We start from the raw sequence: 19,278 nt of genomic DNA, 5'->3' as shown, positions 1-19,278 counted from the left end.
ACACCCCCTTTAAACACCAATATTTTAAGGCAGCTTTGACAGTTGGGAGGGTTTGAGGTAATTTTTTTTCCCCACTTAGCTTGCAAGAGAAGAAAGGTAGAATTTACTCCGAGTAAGCTACAGACACAGAGTAAATAGAAATTCAAAAAATAATAGGCCGTTATAGTGCACAGAAAAAGAGCACTACTGTATCTCAACTCCACACCTCTGGTACTAAAGTGAAATATGAATTTCCAGTCTCTCCTGTTTATCAAAAATAATGAGCACTTTCTTATTTTAGTTGACTTTATAGGCACTTCTGGGGAAAATATTATGTGTGGCTAGAGTGAACTTCATCTTGGAGGCCACTCTTCACTCCAGAATGATTTCCAAAGTGAATAAACCACAATGTGCATTTTCCCAAAGATCAGCTGAAGAAAGACTCCAAGACAAAATAAAAATTTAATTGTCATGCAGCGAAATGTCAGCAGTTTGCTACAAATAGTTTAGAAACACGGATATGTTCCTGAAATAGAAATAATAAATATAAATTCTTTTTTCTATATATACTTTATCTCTGTCTAGTCCTCTTATCTCTCATGGTGTAAGAATGAATTACAAAAGAGATGCTAGATGAATCATGGCATAGTTTGGGGTCAGATTTTTGCTGTAAAATGTGTGTAAAAATAGTCTTGATGGCCTACTTAGTTAGAAAAATAAGAACAAACCCTAATGTTTCTGTATATGTGTTAAGAAGTACAATTCTTTTGATGTTTGAAATAATAATAGATTATCCTATAGTTATGTAACCATCCCATTTATGTCAATGTGCACCAACTCATGCTCTCATTATCAGACTTATTTTTATGATAATAATCTGGGACTTAAACATGAACATGATAAATGTTATGTTTAGAGGCAAGCATGGAGTAGCAAAAGTACTGAGTAAAATCATATTGAAGAACAATAGTGGAGAGTTTAACTTTTTGCCTTAAAACCATTTTTTTTTCCTAGTTTAGCTATAAGAGGGTAGACAGCATTTATAAGCATAATTACAGTGTTGCCATTTTTTTTTTCCCATGATGGCTTTTTCATTTCAGTTTTATGATGGGAATATTAACCATTCACTATTTCATGTTGGATTTTGAAACTCTTTCTTTTTGGCAACAATATGTATTGATCATCCAATAAAAGTATGCATAATACTTTTATTATCCATACTAATAGAGTGGAGAAACAAAATCTAAGTAGGTGCAGTTACGGAATGGAAGTTTCAGAATGTTCTACTGCTTGTCAGTTGTCAATTTGTAGCCTGTCATAGACACCGTCTATACATAATTAGTGTTTGTATAACTACAAAATTAGCAAAACAAAGAAAAAACACTCAACCCCCACCCCCCGGAAAAAAAACAGATCTAGAAATGCAAACAGGAATGAGCTCAGAGTGAATGTTGTCTGTTTCTTCTTTCCCTGACAAGTGGCACGTGAATACTGTTTCTGACCCTTACAGACCACTACAGTTGAGTACTTTTTTTAACCTTTTAGAGGCCATTAGGTGATAATAGGCATCCTCATTCGAGGTGAAAACATAGAAGAGAAGAAAATTCTACTGTCACCAGGTTAATTTTTATATTAAGATTTTATCTTTATTTTAAACAAACTATGGAGCCTTATTTAAACAAACTTGGACAGCAAGGAAATCAAATCAGTCAATCCTAAAGGAAATCAACCCTGAATATTCATTGGAAGGACTAACGATGAAGCTGAAGCTCCAATACTTTGGCCGCCTGATGTGAAGAGCTGACTCATTAGAAAAGACCCTGATGCTGGGAAAGATTGAAGGCAGGAGGAGAAGGGGACGACAGAGGATGAGATGGTTGGATGGCATCACCGACTCGATGGACATGAGTTTGAGCAAGCTCTGGGAGATGGTGAAGGACAGGGAAGCTACAGTCCATGGGGTCACAGAGAGTCGGACATGACTGAGCGACTGAACAGCAATAGCGCGGAATCTACAGAGTGTGCCCATCACAGCTGGCCTTGGTCATGAGAAAACGTCTCTGTAGAACCTGGACCAGCAGTGATGTGGATTTTTTGTTTGGACATGACCCAAGTAATTCCAATGGTGGGTCAAGTGACAGAAATCTCAGAAGAAGGCTGAGGTCAGGTTCATCAAGCAAGTGGCTGTTCAAGGTTGTCTGATGACTGAGAAGCTATGCTAAGGTCAAAGAAACCATGGGCTTTTGTTCCAAAGACAGTCACAAGCAAATTGGAATCCCAGCACAGTGAGCATTTCTCCCAGGTGCGTAGGATTTATCTTTTCTTGGAAGAACTTTGTTGTTGATGTTCAGTTGCTAAAGGGTTTTTCCTTCATTTTCTCTTGGAGAAATAGTGCTTCATTCAGTGTAGATATTGATTTTGAAGAAATTCTGCAAATATACGGCAGGTAAATTACTTGTAATAGATTTCACAATTGATAATGATAATAATTGTATGGATGTTAAGAATTTTTCAAAAGGATTGGATCACTGAAAATGGAGGGCTTCCTGCTTTTACTATAGATTTTATCTTCTATGATCACCCAAGGCACTGACATTAAATAAAATAAAAAATTTAATTCTTTAGTTGCACTAGACATCTTTCAAGTGCTCAAAAGCCACGTCTGGCCAGAAGTTAATGTTTGGATAATGCAGATATAGAATATTTCCTTTATTACAGAAAGTGCCACTGGCCAGCGCTGGAGGGGAGAAAATCTGAAATATTACTGCCACAGTTTCGTTCTTTATCTCCTGTGTAAACACAAAACATCTGTTCAAAGGATATTTATAGTAACACCATGGCTAATATATTACTAATTCCACTTCTCACTGACTGGTTGACTGACTAACTGAATGAAAATTTTTCTGATTTTAATGTAATATGAGATGAACAATGAAAATAAAATAATGGTTTATTCTACGGATTGGAGTTTAATGAGTGTTCTTCACATGAAAATTAAAATACTAATCATATGATCATTCCTGTCTTAATCTTAGCCTACAGATTTGAACCATATCTCTAAGGAAGAAAACCCAGTTAATTGTGCATCAAAATATTTGCTGTTTGTTTGCCTTAGCATTTATTTCTTTGGTGCTTAAAAATAATTTGCGGAGACATCATCATAAATATGTATGTATATTCGGTGCATTTGAAGTGTGTCTTAAACATTTTAGAATTAATCCTGAATGCCCTAGTGTACTCATAGAAGAAACCCTGAGGACAAAGTTAATTTGGAGTTTTCACAATGAGTTAGACAAGGGAATCAGTTCATTTTTTTAAATGGACTAATCTTTAAGTCCTTAATCTCAGCCTTTTCCTGTGTTTAGTTTTGAAATCCAGTTTTGCTGAAAGTTGTGGAATAATGACTTACACTAAGGAAGTGAGTCAGTGTCCCCGTGAAATAAAGGGATTAAATTCTGGGGACAATAATGCCCAGTAGGATTCTATGTGGTAGGAATGGGTGGTGAAGCAGAGAAGCTAAGAGGGTTGTTCTGGAGGAAACCAGTATGGATTCTGGAAATCCCTCCCAAATATTCTTCTTAAGTTTTTTTTTTTTTAATGTGGATGATTTTTAAAATCTTTATTGAATTTGCTATAATTTTGCTTCTGTTTTATGTTTTGGTTTTTTTGCCTCAATGCATTTGGGATCTTAGCTCCCCGACTAGGGATTGAACTCACAAGCCCTGCATTGGAAGGCAAAGTCTTAACCATTGAACCACCAGCAAAGTCCCTTTAAATATTCTTAAATTGAAGGTGACTTCTTCAGATGGTTAGAAAAATGAGATGTACTTTTTCAGTGACATAGGAATCCATATGTAAGTAGATACCTATGTTTATCCTTCTCCTTAGGCAGGTAGAGGATTTTTATTTGTAAAGACGATTTTGTAAAGTGTTGTACCTATATCTAAGTCAGATCTTTTTTTAAAAGGAACAGCTTTGTTGTTCCTCTGAGTGAGTGATGAATAAAGTTTTCATTTCTTGGAAAAAAGAACTTGCATCACCTTGGATTTTTAAAACATATATTCAAAATACGGGACGCAGCATTTAAATTGGTGTCATTGTTTCAAGTAGCTTCTCCATACAGATCAAAGAAGTCTAGCCATATTTTCCAATGGTACCCATTCTTAAAACCTTTTTCTAATAATGTCTGTTATTCTTCCCTTTCTAAGACCAAGATGATAAAAATGAGGATTTGGCAAAAGTGAACTGTCCAAGTTTCCTCTCAAACCTAGAGTTTTATAGAAGGAAAAGAAAAGCAGGATCGTTATATTTACGCTTTTGGCTTCCTGATTTTGTGAGTGAAGTTATTTTTCTTACCTTCAGTAACTATTCTCTTTATATTTCAGCAGCAACTGACACTATAGTATGCAACCACTACCTCCAAAGTGATTTTTATGAAATTTTGTAGATTGATTCTTCAAAAGCAGTATGAGAAGATTGCTTACTCTATATTTCCTCTGAAATACTCCTAAAGGTATAGAATAAAATTAAGGCCTCATCAGAGGAATTGATATTTTACTATGTGGGGTATCCCTAGAAATTCTTAATAATATTTTAATAATAGAAATTATGTGTTTTCTTAATAAACAGATATTTCTTAAATAACTTTTTCCTAAAATGATGTTTTTATATCTTTTGTTCTAATGCTTAAACCTCTATGCCTTAACCAATGCATTTGCGGAAGATTTAATGGTAAAAACCATGCCTTTGGACCTGCACTGATCCTGAGAAATTAGTATATTATTTTTATTTCTTGGATCTATTAATCTCTACTCTTGTATTTGACCCTTTAGAATAAAATGAAAAGTGTATTTACTGAAAAAAGTACTTCATACATATTCTGTATATTAGGTGCCCTTCAAAATAATTTTATTTTTATTTATGTGCTTTTTTTGCTTGTTTATTTTTATTTGTTTTTATTTATTTAATTGCTTTTTATTTGCTTATTTATTTATTTGCTACTAAATATGTGTAGTTTTTATTTTATGGTAAAATACAATCAAAATATACTTGAAAGATGTACTCTTTTTTTTTTTTTTTGGTGGAGGGCAATCTGAGATGCTAAAAATGATCAAGCATTGTTACATTTTAGTCTTATTATCTCATTTAATTCTCATGTGAACTTTGCTATTATTAACCCATTTTACAGACAAATTGAAGGTTAAAGAGGTTATTATCTGGCCCAAAATGCTCAGCTAAAAAGTGCCAATGTTGAGAGACAAAGTCAGAGTGTCAGATTTTAGAGCCTTTAGTCTGAACCACTGTATCATTGAGGTCAGAGCTTCCTCCTTAGACAAAAAGGGAAAAAGAGACTTAGAAAAATTAAGTAACTAGTCCAAAGCAGAGTACATGATGGAAGAGAGAGTCATCCATCTGACTGAGTCAGTCTAACTCCAAATCCAACTCGTTTTGCTGTCTCACACCTGGATGAGCAAACCAGATGTAGTTGAGAAAGGATTCTAGACCATCAGAAGTGAGTAGGACAGGAACAACATAGGGAAAGACTGCCTGGAGGACCGATGTTTACTTCACTAAGTACATCTAAGTCGGCCAGCAGGATTAGAGGTCAGTTGGTGTCTATGGTGTCTTTCCTTATAGTGATGCTGCGAACACTCCAGAAGCAAGCATCCTTTCCGCTCCTGCCAGGCTTCTATTCTCACTTAAGCAGGAAGCCAGTGAAGTCCAGAAGAATGTTTGGGGCTCATCATTGCTGTTGCAATGTTTGCTTGAGTGAATCTGGAGTCTTGTGTTCTGTTTGACACGAGGGAAATTTTGGAGGTGGGTTTGGCTTGACTGTATCCTTGGAGAACTTGAGCTATGATGGCGCTAATGGTGAAGAACTCACCTGCCAATGCAGGAGATTTAAGAGATGCAGGTTTGATCCCTGGGTCGGGAAGATCCCCTGGAGGAGGGCATGGCAACCCACTCCAGTATTCTTGCCTGGAGAATCTCATGGACAGAGGAGCCTGGTGGGCTACAGTCCATTGGGTTGCAAAGTGTCGGACACCACTGAAGCAACTTAGCACACACGCATGCATTACTGTTGCAATGTTTGCTTGAGTGAATCTGGGGTCTCATATTCCGTTTGACACGAGGGACATTTTGGAGGTGGGTTTGGTTTGGCTATATCCTTGGAGAGTCTGAGTTATCACTCGGGGTACCCAGTGCCCCCCATCTCCCCCACAACCAGGAAGCTGGATCTGTTGAAGGAAACATAAGCTTCTGAAAAATGTGTGACAAAAAGCGACATTTGAAAGGAAAACTCCTTTTTATTGGAGAATAGATACCTACAATTCTCCGATCTGCTGGAAATTTTAAGGAAGGCTACTTTAACTTCCAGGCTAATTGTTCATTAGTTAAAACTGAAAACTAAAGAGTGACACGTGTCAAATTTTACAATAAAATGATGACCACATACTTTGCAGGTGAGAGAGACTTGTGGTAATTTTACAAATTCAGTGGTTGATGTGGCTGATTTCTGACAAGCAGGTTTTACAATTTGGATAGCTGTTCTCATATTCTTCACCCTTAGGATAAAGAACAAAGGAGGCTGTGCAATAGGGACTCAGGAGAAGTTCCTGAGAAGAGAAAAAAGTGGGGAGTAGCAGTAATGTAGAGAAGGGGCATTCTTCACGTGGATAGAGGTATAGACCTAATTTCAGAAGAATGAAGGAGAAACTTTGGGCATCCCAAACGGAATAGGTATCTTTTGGCTTTGCTATTTTTTTCACTTTTCAGTAACAGAGATCAGGAAAAGACAGCCGTTTTTGAACATTACTATTCTAAACATAAACATACTATTTTATAAATCCTTAAAACCCTCTCAATGCTTGGTTACTGTCTTACAAGGTACTTTTTATATGGAATTAAGAAATATTTCTTAAGTGTTGCCAACTTTGTGGGGAACAGTGTCTTGGTTTTTGCCGGGATTAGTGAAAAAATATGACCGCCTGCTGTGGGTCTTCCCTGGTGGCACAGTGGTAAAGAACCTGCCTGCCAATGCAGAAGACATGAGTTCAATCTCTGGGCTGAGAAGATTCCCTGGAGAAGGAAATGGCAACCCACTCCAGTACTCTTGCCTGAGAAATCCCATGGGCAGAGGAGCCTGGTGGGCTACAGTCCATGGGGTCGCACATGACTGAGTGACTAAATAATACAACAATCCTTGCCATAGCAGGCTTGTAAGGCAGTGGAGAGGGGAAACTCTCAAAGGTAAAGCAAATAGAGGAAGCAGAAATGCAAGATAGCTTATTTTAATGGTACAGACAGTAAATACCAGGAAGTCTAGAGGAGAAGGCAGTTTCCCTGGAGGAAATGGGACTGAAGGTCAGTATTGATGGAAGGATGAAGGTTGCAAAAGAAACTGGACAAAGAGAGGCCTTTGAGGTAGAGGAGTTAGAGAGCTATAGATGAGGGTTTGGAGACTCTAAGAGCATGCGGCATTCTTGGGAAAGCTCTTGGTGTAGTTGGAATAAAGTAGTGAAGACTGGAGGGTCTAAGATTGTATAAGAATGAGGCACCTTGTTATGGTTGGCATTTGTGTATGAATTCCTTGAGGGATCATGGAAACCACCAGTGATTCAGAAGGTGATTAAAGAACAGGGGAAAGGTCTCTTTTCACCCAGGGGCTCACTTAAGCTAATTTTTCTTCAATAAAGTGAATAGTCAGGGACTTCCCTGGCTATCCAGTGACTAAGACTTTGACTTCCAACGCAGGCAGTGTGAGTTCAGTCCTCCCTCGGAGAGCTAAGATCTCTTGTAGCCTCACGGCCAAAAAACCAAAGCATAAAACAGAAGTAATGTTGTACAAACTCATTAAAAATGGTCCACATAAAAAAAACTTAAAAAAAAAGAAAGTGAATAGTTAACACTTCAACACTTTCTTTAACTAAAGGTGAGTGAATTGCCATTATGACTCTGCCATTCATGTTTAAATGAAGCACAATACTTTTGAAATTTTTCTAGTTAAAAAGTTTCTCAGTGGTTTGCAAACTTGGGTCGTTCTACTTTTCTCTTAGATCTTCCCTCCTTATTAGTTTGTATAAATATTGATTCACCCTAGAAGTGAGTTATGGGTAGGAGGGATCTTTCTCCTCTTTTGTGCTATAGAACACAGCATTCCAGAAAAACCTCATTTCCGCTGATGAATGGCTATTGGCATACAGAAATCTGGCATGTGGTTGAGGAGAAGGGATACAGCTGACATGAGACAAGCTTGAGAAGGAAACCATAATCCCCCTTCAAATTCACTGCTTATTAGAGGAGCTAAAATGATTAAGCAGCTGGAGGTTTTGATGTATGAGGAAAGATTAAAAGAATTACATGTGTGTAGGTTGGCCGAAGAGCTAAGGAGTATGTGCATGTGTGTGGGGTGGGGGCCTGATAGCTGTTTGCAGATAATTGAAAGTATAAGCCCTGAGGAAGGAGAGGGATTGTGGAGGTGGTCTTTAGGGGATTATCGAAGGGTAATGAATGAACTGAAGAAAAGGGGGAAAAAATGGCTTCATTGGGAGAAACTTTCCTAATGGGTGAGACTTAAGAGGCCATAAAAAAATCTCCCACAAGGGGTGGTGAAATTCCCATTCCTTGAGTCATCTGGAGGAGGCCTGTAAAGTATTGGAAGTGCACCATCCTGCCCTGTGGGGGAACAGGCTTGGTAGTAAGCAAGACCCATCCTTTGTCTTGATGTTTTACAGCTCAATTCCGAGGATGAATCCATTGGTAAACAGTAAATTTGGAAACTCCCCAGGAAAGGAGTCTGTCTCATCTCACTGATAATTTTCTCTGAGTAAGAAAGACAAGGCCCACACCTCTTTCTCCTCTGATTTCCACACAGTGTCCTTGACATTATATCATTTCTTAAGGGACCAGTGGAAGGGCAATTGCAAGATGGAAAGGGTAGGCAGTGTCTCATCCAGCAAATGGCAGTATGAACCCACTCTCGCTGCATAGCAATCTCTTTCCCTGAATGTGCCGGCCATTTGTTTCAATAGCAGGACTCTATCGTGTTCCTGATAGTTCTCGGTGTTAATTAGTGTTTGGACTGCGCTACTCTCGGAAATAAAATTGGTCAAAGCTAGCTTGTCTCCAATGTCATGATGAGGCAGAAATTCTTTCTGGTTTGATAATAAAATCAGAGTTTGTCTATTTTTTTAATTTGCAGAAACTGATAGAGGTAAGATCTCAGAGCTCTTCATTTCAATGTAAATGGAACAGAAGGACAGAAATTCCATGACCTTGTAGGATCATATCCTTCAAGCTCACAGTTTCTCTCTTTTTAGGTTTTTCCCCATGGAAGGAATAATAAATGATTCTCACCCAAAGATTTATATCCAGCTTTTTCTTCATGGTTTTATGTAGACAATTAATTGCTAAAAATCACCTACATACTAATAGTAGGTTGAAAATTACATCTTTATGATAAATTGTCACAGCAGCAAAATTCTTGGTTTTGAAAAATATATGAGAAAATGCACATGATATGTTGGAAGAAATAAGTAAGACATACAAACACAGTGGCATCTTAAGTGTATTTAGATAAGAAGGTGGATGGATAAATGGACAGACATTTATATCTGCTTTCTTATCTCTGAATGATGGGATTATGAATGATATTAATTTTGTTCTTCATACTCTTTCACATGTTTTGCAATTAGTATATATTACTCATCACATTGTTATTTAAGCAGATTTGTACCTTTAAAAGTAAAAAAAGTTAAACAACCACAGTTATTTGGATATGAATGGTTTACATTAAGCACTAGACTAATCACAGGTCAGAGTGGGCTTTTCTGCATAAACAATAGATTAGTTGGAAACAATTGTGGTTCTTCTATACAGATGAGAAAGACAAAAATTAATTTTTGTATTTTTATCCAAATTAATTTCACATTTTTTATCCAAAATATTTTCACAAGCTGAAACCAGCAGGAAGTTGAGGATTGGTTTATGGCAACCATTTCTAAGTTGCTCTTGAATACCCTAGTGTATCAAAATAGTTTTTTAGGCTGGCCAGAGACCTTGACTTCCCTTGTCTTCCTTCTGTTTTGGCTGAGCATGTGGTTCTATTTTCTCACTTCCAACGCATCATGGTCATGCTCTAAGGAAGGTCATGCTCTAAGGTCATATTGCAGCCAAGAAAGGCTGATTGAGGTGCTGGGTCAATAGAGGGCATTTTCTTTCCTAACATGGATTCTAACATCAGTTGTTAAATTGCCCTTTTTTTTCCCCATTGAAAATTTTTTTTGTTGCATAGTTGAATTTTTTCCCCCTTAGCTTTCTTGAGGTATATTTGACACGTAAAATTATATATATTTTAAGTGTAAAATTTGGGCTTCCCTGGTGGCTCAATGGTAAAGAATCCGCCTGCCAGTGCAGGAGACACAGGAAACAGTTCCACCCCCCGGTCAAGAAGATCCCCTGGAGGATGAAATGGCAACCTACTTCAGGATTCTTGCCTGGAGAATCCCATGGACAGAGGAGCCTGGTGGGCTACAGTCCATGGGATTGCAGAGTCAGACATAACTGAGTGACTGAACACACAAAGTGTACAATGTAAAGATTTCATCTATGCATACAAAGTGAAATAGTCACCACAATCAAGTCAGCTAATATTTATAATACATCTGTCATCTCACATAGTTGCCATTTTTTGTATGTGATGAGAATGCTTAAGATCTCTTCTTTTGGCAAATTTCTAGTGTACAATAGAGAATTACTAACTGTAGTCACCATACTATATATTAATATTCAGTACCTACATATCTTATAACTGATACTTTACACTTTGGCCAACCTCTCTCTGTTTCACCCATCTCCTCAGCCTCTGGCAACCACTTTTCTACTTTGTTTCTATGAGCTTGACTTTTTTTTTTTCCTCTAAAGATTCTGCATATAGTTATAATCATATAGTATTTATCTTTCTCTCTTTGGCCTATTTTACTTAGCATAATGCCCTCCAGGTTCATCCACATTTTTGCAAATGGCAGGATTTTCTTCCTTTTTAAAGGCTGAGTAATATTCCACTTTATCACCTTTATCCATCTAACTCCCACATTTTCTTTATCCATTCGTCTGTCAAAGGACACTTTGACAAACAACTTAAGTTTTTTCTGAGCCTTGGCTATTGTGAATAATGCTGCAATGAACATCAGAGTGCTGATATATCTTTGAGAAACTGACTTAGTTTACTTTGAATAGATAACCCAGCAGTGGAATGACAGGATTGCACATAGTTCTACTTTAAATTTTATGAGAAAAAATTAAAATTATGGTTTAGTTTTGATGGATCATTCTAAATTATGTCAAATAATTTCACTCTCTTTTGCTTTTTAGCTAATATCCATTAGCTGATCTTGTCCATGTTTAAAATTTTGATATTTTGTTTATCAAAAATTCTTTTGCACTGATTTTGATTCTGAAAAATATTGCTTATAAATATTATCTCCCTTATTTATTAGCTCTTTCTGGCAGTCTCTTGAATTCTGTGGCCAGGCAAGTGCCTCACTTACTTAATCCTGATTCTGGCCCTGCCCATTTATCAGAACTAGCTATTGGGAAATCCCGAGAGAAAGTAAAATCATAGTACAGGATTTAGCAACTCTTTGATAGATATAATTAATTTTCCCCCCATTTTCCCTCATAAATCTCAAATAGCTTACCAGTTTTTTTTTTCTTATTATCTTCATATCATTTTCAAGTCATCTTAGATAACAGTTGGAATACAGTCCATTTCTTGATTTATTTGCCCATGTGTCAGGCATGCTAGCAATGCTCATTGACTCAAAAGATAAATTTCTGCTCATGGTTTAAGCTTGTTGCAGTATATTTGAAAAAGTTTCTGGAATTTGGGAGACCACATAGCTCTGAAAAAAATCAGATAATTTGATACAGAATCTATTGGTAAATCCTTATATAACAAAACATGTAGATATTCTTAGGTTTTCAGAAATTACCCTTCCCAGAGGAATGCTCTCCAATTTGTAAATGAGCAAAGGATAGCTTTTGAGAGATTACTAGAGAAGAGTTTTGGGCGTTTGTAGATATTGAGTTATTTAGCATCAAGGAGGGGCAAGAGAGAAGAGCAGTTGTGAATACTTCGGGGGGCAGGCAGTCCATTGAGTCTGTCTTTTAGAAATTGTGAATATTTACCTATTATTCTAGATTTGAAGAGAAAATTCTTATGAAAATAGTGTAATTAGCTTTTGGAGGCATCAGAGTACCAGACCTAACAGCCAGGCAGAGCAGGAAGAATGTAGAGAGAGCTAAGGGCCAATTTGAGGTCCAAAGGTAGGATATTTGGGGACTCTATTTTCTATATTGAGTCATATATTTAAAAGAAAAAGGGGAGACTTTTGGTACAAGAAGGTCAAAACAGGATATTTTTGTTGCCTCTCTGCACCCAGTAACTGCAGCTTATGAGATGACCAGGGTGGCAAAGAGCCCGGTTCTGCTCAATCAGTTCTTGGTTCACCTCCAAGTGACCATCAGTGAGCAGGGTCTCCTCACTGTGTTACTAATTAACCCTGGCAGACCTTCAGCAATTTCATGACCTTGGCAGAATGTGTGCTTTTCCTCACTGTGCTCTGCTAACCTCTGGGGCCACACTTGTCTCCATGCCAGCACTCCACTGAAGCCACACATTCCATTATAACCACACATTCCACCCTGCTGCTAATGGCTGATGTTGCAACAGACCTGGCAACAAGGATACCTCATTTAGGTGTCATTTGTTTCCTTTTAAAAATACTATCCAAGGCCCAATACTCACTTCCTGTTTTGGATGAATTATCTGAGTTCCAGTTGATCCAATTGATCTGGGAAGAGAAAAGTCATAGGCTAATGTACTATGACTTCTGCCTTGTTAAGCACCTGAAGAAATTAGATTTGTGGTTTGTAATTAACACAGAACCAAAAGCATATTGAATTGTTTGGTCAACCCCCCACATGTACACTTGATCTTCTTTATAATATCCATAGACATCTTGTCATTCAATGTCTGCCTGAATGCTTTTCATATAGTCAATTTCAAGTTTGGGAAAGAAGTTTGGTTCAAAGACCAAACAGAAGCTTTTGAGATGTATAACTCAACCTAAAAGTTAGAGTTGGTATTTAGGAGCCATGGCTCAGTGGTAAAGAACTCATCTGCTAGTGCAGGAGATGCAGGTTGGATCCCTGGGTCAGGAAGAACCCCTGGACAAGGAAATGGCAACCTATTTCCAGTATTCTTGCCTGGGAAATCCCATGGACAGAGGAGTCTGGCAAGCTGCCATCCATGGGGTCACAAAAGAGTTGGATGTGACTTAACAACTAAATAACACCAAATTGTTTGGGGGTAGAAACTTAGCTCCCCAAATATGAGTTTCTCTTCTATGAATCAAAATGTACATATCTACTTGAAAGGATTGTTATAACTACTGGAAAACAGAGTATATGATGTGGGATTCCAGTCAAGTAGAAGTCACCAGACAGATCATATTTCTCTTTTATGTGCAAATTGCAATAGTTTGCTATACCTTTATTTCATAACAAGCGGTTGGTCCTTCACCATGTTATCTCATGTTTTTATCTTGAATGTTTTGGGAAATCCAGTGGGTATGGATGTTTCATAGACCCAATTTAAGAGTTATTTTCTGGGGTTCTGCTCTGATTCTCCCTTGAGCCATTCATGCCATTTCAGGGAATCACACCGGCTTCCCTCTGGCTGCTGCTCTGTCCCACGGGTAGCATCACCTCCCATACAGGTTACAATTGGACATGACAAAGGCACAATTGCAGCTACAACTTCCATGCAAGCTTGGGGAAATGGGTGAAAATTTCAGCGATAAAAAGATCTGCAACTAAAGGTGACTGACTTAACAGTATAAAAATACAAAAGTGATTTTAAGAAAGAAGTTTCTAAAAGTTGAAGCTAATAATGAAGAGTGGTTTCTCTATTACTGGGGGTGTGAAAGATAAGATTGGATAACTACTTATTTAACAAGTGATATTGAATCATGTGAACACTCTGGTCTTCTTCAGCTATGAGTTTTTATGAACATCTTAGAAACAGGGTGTTTAGAAGCAAAAGAAATTATGATTGTGCTCAATAATGAGAATAAACTTCCTGGATGATATGATTTGACAAAGTTATCATGAAAATTTCTTCTGCTCCAAGCCAAATTGGGCTTGAGCATTTTCAGAACACAGTACATAGCTTTAATAAAGTCTTACTTATTTGGATATGAGTTTTTTGTTTTTCTTTGTGATGATAGTCAGCAAATATTTAGGATGTTTCAAAAATAAAGCTCTCGGTTGAGGAAAATCTAAATTTGGAAAAGTGACAAATTGTTCAAACCAAGATTTCTATTAAAATAAGTACAATGTTGGATTTATAGAAAGGACAGGATGAAGTCAATTCTGCGGATTTCAGGCTTCTGATGACATAAATATCGAAACCCTCAGTTCAGTTCAGTCGCTTAGTCATGTCCGACTCTTTGTGACCCCACGGACTGCAGCATGCCAGGGCTCCCTGTCCATCACCAACTCCCGGAGTCCACCCAAACCCATGTCCATCGAGTCAGTGATGCCATCCAACCAACTCATCCTCTGTCGGCCCCTTCTCCTCCTGCCCTCAATCTTTCCCAGCATCAGGGTCTTTTCAAATGAGTCAGCTCTTTGCATCAGGTGGCCAAAGTATTGGAGTTTCAGCTTCAACATCAGTCCTTCCAATGAACACTCAGGACTGATCTGCTTTAGGATGGACTGGTTGGATTTCCTTGCGGTCCAAGGGACTCTCAAAAGTCTTCTCCAACACCACAGTTCAAAAGCATCAATTCTTCAATGCTCAATTTTCTCTATGGTCCGGCTCTCACACCCATATATGACTACTGGAAAAACCATAGCTTTGACAAGATGGACCTTTGTTGGCAAAGTAATGTCTCTGTTTTTTAATATGCTGTCTAGGTTGGTCATAACTTTCCTTCCAAGGAGTAAGCATCTTTTAATTTCATGGCTGCAATCACCATCTGCAGTGATTTTTAGAGCCCCCCAAAATAAAGTCTACCACTGTTTCCACTGTTTCCCCATCTATTTGCCATAAAGTGAAGGAACCAGATGCCATGAACTTAGTTTTCTGAATGTTGAGCTTTAAGCCAACATTTTCTCTCTCCTCTTTTACTTCCATCAAGAGGCTCTTTAGTTCTTCACATTCTGCCATAAGGGTGGTGTCATCTGCATATCTGAGGTTATTGATATTTCTTCCCGTAATCTTAATCCCAGCTTGTTCTTCCTTCAGTCCAGCATTTCTCATGATGTACTCTGCATATAAGTCAAATAAGCAGGATGACAATATACAGCCTTGACGTACTCCTTTTCCTGTTTGGAACCAGTCTGTTGTTCCTTGTCCAGTTCTAACTGTTGCTTTTCTGACCTGCATACAGATTTCTCAAGAGGCACCCTAGAGATACACAAATATTAGCAATGAAGGTGAATGCAAATTTTCATTATTTGTCTTTTCTTGGATGTTTTCTAATGATAGACAAAGGTAGTTGTCAATTATTACAAAGAAGAGTATAATAAAAAATATGCTAACAACAATGATGTATGTTATATTACAACTGATTTGTTGTTGGTGTTCAGTCATTCAGTCATGTTCAACTTTTTGCTATTCTGTGAACTGTAGGATGCCACACTCCTCTTTCTTTTACTGTCTCCTGGACTTTGTTCAAATTCATGTCTATTGAGTCAGTGACGCTATCTAATCATCTGATCCTCTGCCACCCTCTTCTCCTCCTGCCCTCAATCTTTCCCAGCTCAGGGTCTTTTCCAATGAATCAACTCTTCACATCAGGTGGCCAAACTATCGTGGCTTCAGCTTCAGCATCAGTCCTTCCAGTGGATATTCAGGGTTGATTTCCTTTAGGATTAGGTTTGGTTTGATTTTAGGATTAGGATTGGTTTGATTTCCTTGAAGTTCAAAGGACTGTCAAGAGTACAGCTGATTAGGTGAAACATTATTGGATTTAAGAAAAAGTTTTATATAGAATGTGTTATCGGTGCAGTAGCAATTAATCAAAAAATGATTTGTGTGTGTGTCTCAGAGTTCATACATTTATCCACAGTGAGATCAGAACTATTCTTAAGACTTCTTGATTGTGTACCACTTTTTCATATCATGTGATCATAGAAACTCTATGCCAGGAATGTGAGAAATGGTTTTAGAAAGTTACCCTTGCTGTTGTGTCTTTATGTAAATGTAAACTTTCTGCCATTCTTGAATATTCATTGGAAGGACTGATGATGAAATTGAAGCTGCAATACTTTGACCACTTGATGCGAAGAGCCGACTCATTAGAAAAGACCCTGATGCTGGGAAAGATTGAAGGCAGGAGGAGAAGGGGACGACAGAGAACTAGGTGGTTGGATGGCATCAATGACTCAAAGGACATGAGTTTGAGTGAGCTCTGGGAGACGGTGAAAGACAGGGAAGCCTGGCGTGCTGCAGTCCATGGGGTTGCAGTGTCTGACATGACTAAGTGACTAAACAACAATGAACAAGTGAAGACCCCAAAGTAAACATCTGTCCCAAACACTCTCACTAGAGCAGACCAATTACATATATATTACATGTGTGTATGAACTCAGTCACTCAGTGGTGTCCGACTCTTTTTGAACCTTTGGGCTATAGCTTGCCAGGCTCCTCTGTCCATGGGATTATCCAGGCAAGAATACTGGAGAGGGTTGCCATTTCCTCTGGTAGATATTCCCCACCCAGGGACCAAACCTGTGTCTCCTGGGTCTCCTGCATTGCAGTCTGATTCTTTGCTACTGAGCCATCAGGGAAGCCCGTGTATTACTTTCACATATGTAAACTTAATTGCATCAGGCCTCCAAAATATTTAATAGGTAAAATAGAGGGCTCAGGTAAAGTCTTCCAGATACCTTATTTACATTAGCTCATAGGGCTTCTTATTTTGCTTAGAATTCAAGTTACTGAGTCACACATTAAGAATTTCAGACCTATATAGGACAGTAGGCAAACCCACAGGTAACATAATGCTCAAAGGCTAAAGCTGAAAGCTTTTCCTCGAAGATCAGGAATAAGACAATGGTGCCCACTCTTGCCTGGTTATTTAATATAGTGTTGGAAGTTCTAGCCATAGAAATCAGATAAGAAAAGATATAATAGGCATACAAATAGGGAAAAAAGGGTCAAGAAATAACTACCTGCCAATGACATGACAGCATGTATAAAAAACCCTAAATAGTCCATCAAAAAACTATTAAAACCAACAAATTAATTCAGTAAAGTTGCAGGAAAAATATCAAAATAAGGAAATTTGTTATGTTGTTATACACAAATAACAAACTATTGGACCGAGAAATTGCATCAAATTGCATCCTATTTATAATTGCATCAAAAAGAATAAAATACCTAGGAATAAAGTTAACCAATGAAGTGAAAGATCTCTAAAATCTGTAAGACATTAATAAAAAAATTGAAGATAACACAAGTAAATGGGAAGATATACCATGCTCAAGGACTGGAAGAATTAATATTAAAACGTCCATATTCTCAGAACAATCTAAAGATTAAATGCAGTCCCTATCAAAACCAATGTGATTTTTCACAGGTATTAACAAATAATTTGAAATTATTTGTATGGAATGGAGCTATGGGACTTCTTTTTTGAATAGGATTGTAGTAGAGATTGCAAAGAATAGGGCATGACTTAGCAACTAAACAACAACAAATAAATGGTTTTAAGTAGCCGTCATCCAAAATGAAAAATCTTTTCAAGCTTCACTTCCAGAAATTTTGGATTTTATATATATGTTGCCTTTTCTTTGCACACATGTAGTAATATAAATTTTAGAAGAAAAGGATGCTGAATTTGTGTGTGTGTAAGTATATAATGATGTCATTATAGCCTGTATAGAGTGTGCTTTAATATATAATAAAAATAGTCAAATACGTGGAATTTTAAGTAACCCCATAAAAATACAGATGCAAAGATGGACATAACAAAGGACAGAAATGGTATGGACCTCCTACCATGAGCAGAAGTTATTAAGAAGAGGTGGCAAGAATACACAGAAGAACTATACAAAAAAGATCTTAATGACCCAAATAATCACAAAGGTGTGATCACTCACCTAGAGCCTGACATCTCAGAGTGCAAAGTCAAGTGGGCCATAGGAAGCATCACTACGAACAAAGCTAGTGGAGGTGAATGAATTCCAGCTGAACGATTTCAAATCCTAAAAGATGATGCTGTGAAAGTGCTGCACTCAATATGCCAGCAAATTTGGAAAACTCAGCAGTGGCCACTGGACTGGAAAAGGTCAATTTTCAGTCCAATCCCAAAGAAAGGCAATGCAAAATAATGTTCAGACTACCACACAATTACACTCATTTCACACACTAGGAAAGTATGATCAAAATTCTCCAAGCTAGGCTTCAACGGTATGTGAACCAAGAACTTCCAGGTGTTCAAGCTGGATTTAGAAAAGGCAGAGGAATCAGAGATCAAATTGCCAACATCTGTTGGATCATAGAAAAGGCAAGAGAATTCCAGAGAAACATCTACTTCTGTTTTATTGACTACACCTTTGACTGTGTGGATCACAGCAAACTGTGGAAAATTCTTAAACAGATGCAAATTCCAGACCACCTGACCTGCTTCCTGAGAAATCTGTATGCAGGTCAAGAAGCCACAGTTAGAACTGGATGTGGAACAACGGACTGGTTCCAAACTGGCAAAGGAGTACGTCGAGGCTGTATATTGTCACTCTGCTTATTTAACTTATATGCAGAGTACATCATGTGAAATGCTGGACTGGATGAAGCACAAGCTGAAATCAAGATAGTTGGGAAAATATCAATAAACTCAAATATGCAGATGAAACAATCCTTATGGGAAAAAGTGATGAGGAACTAAAGAACCTCTTGATGGAAGCGAATGAGGAGAGTGAAAAGCTGGCTTAAAACTCAATTAAAAAAACTAAGACCATGGCATCTGGCCCCATCACTTCATAGCAAATAGATGGGGAGACAATAGAAACAGCAATAGACTTTATTTTCATGGGCTCCAGAATCATTGCAGATGGTGACTTCAGCCATGAAATTAAAAGATGCTTGCTCCTTGGAAGAAAAGCCATGACCAACCTAGACAGCATATTAAAAAGCAGAGACATTACTTTGCCAACAAAGGTCCATCTAGTCAAAACTATGGTTTTTCCAGTAGTCATGTATGGATGTGAGAGTTGGACTATAAAGAA

This window comes from Odocoileus virginianus, chromosome 18, assembly GCF_023699985.2.
Source record: "Odocoileus virginianus isolate 20LAN1187 ecotype Illinois chromosome 18, Ovbor_1.2, whole genome shotgun sequence".
In the NCBI taxonomy this organism is placed as follows: domain Eukaryota; kingdom Metazoa; phylum Chordata; class Mammalia; order Artiodactyla; family Cervidae; genus Odocoileus; species Odocoileus virginianus.
This window is presented reverse-complemented; position numbering follows the sequence as displayed.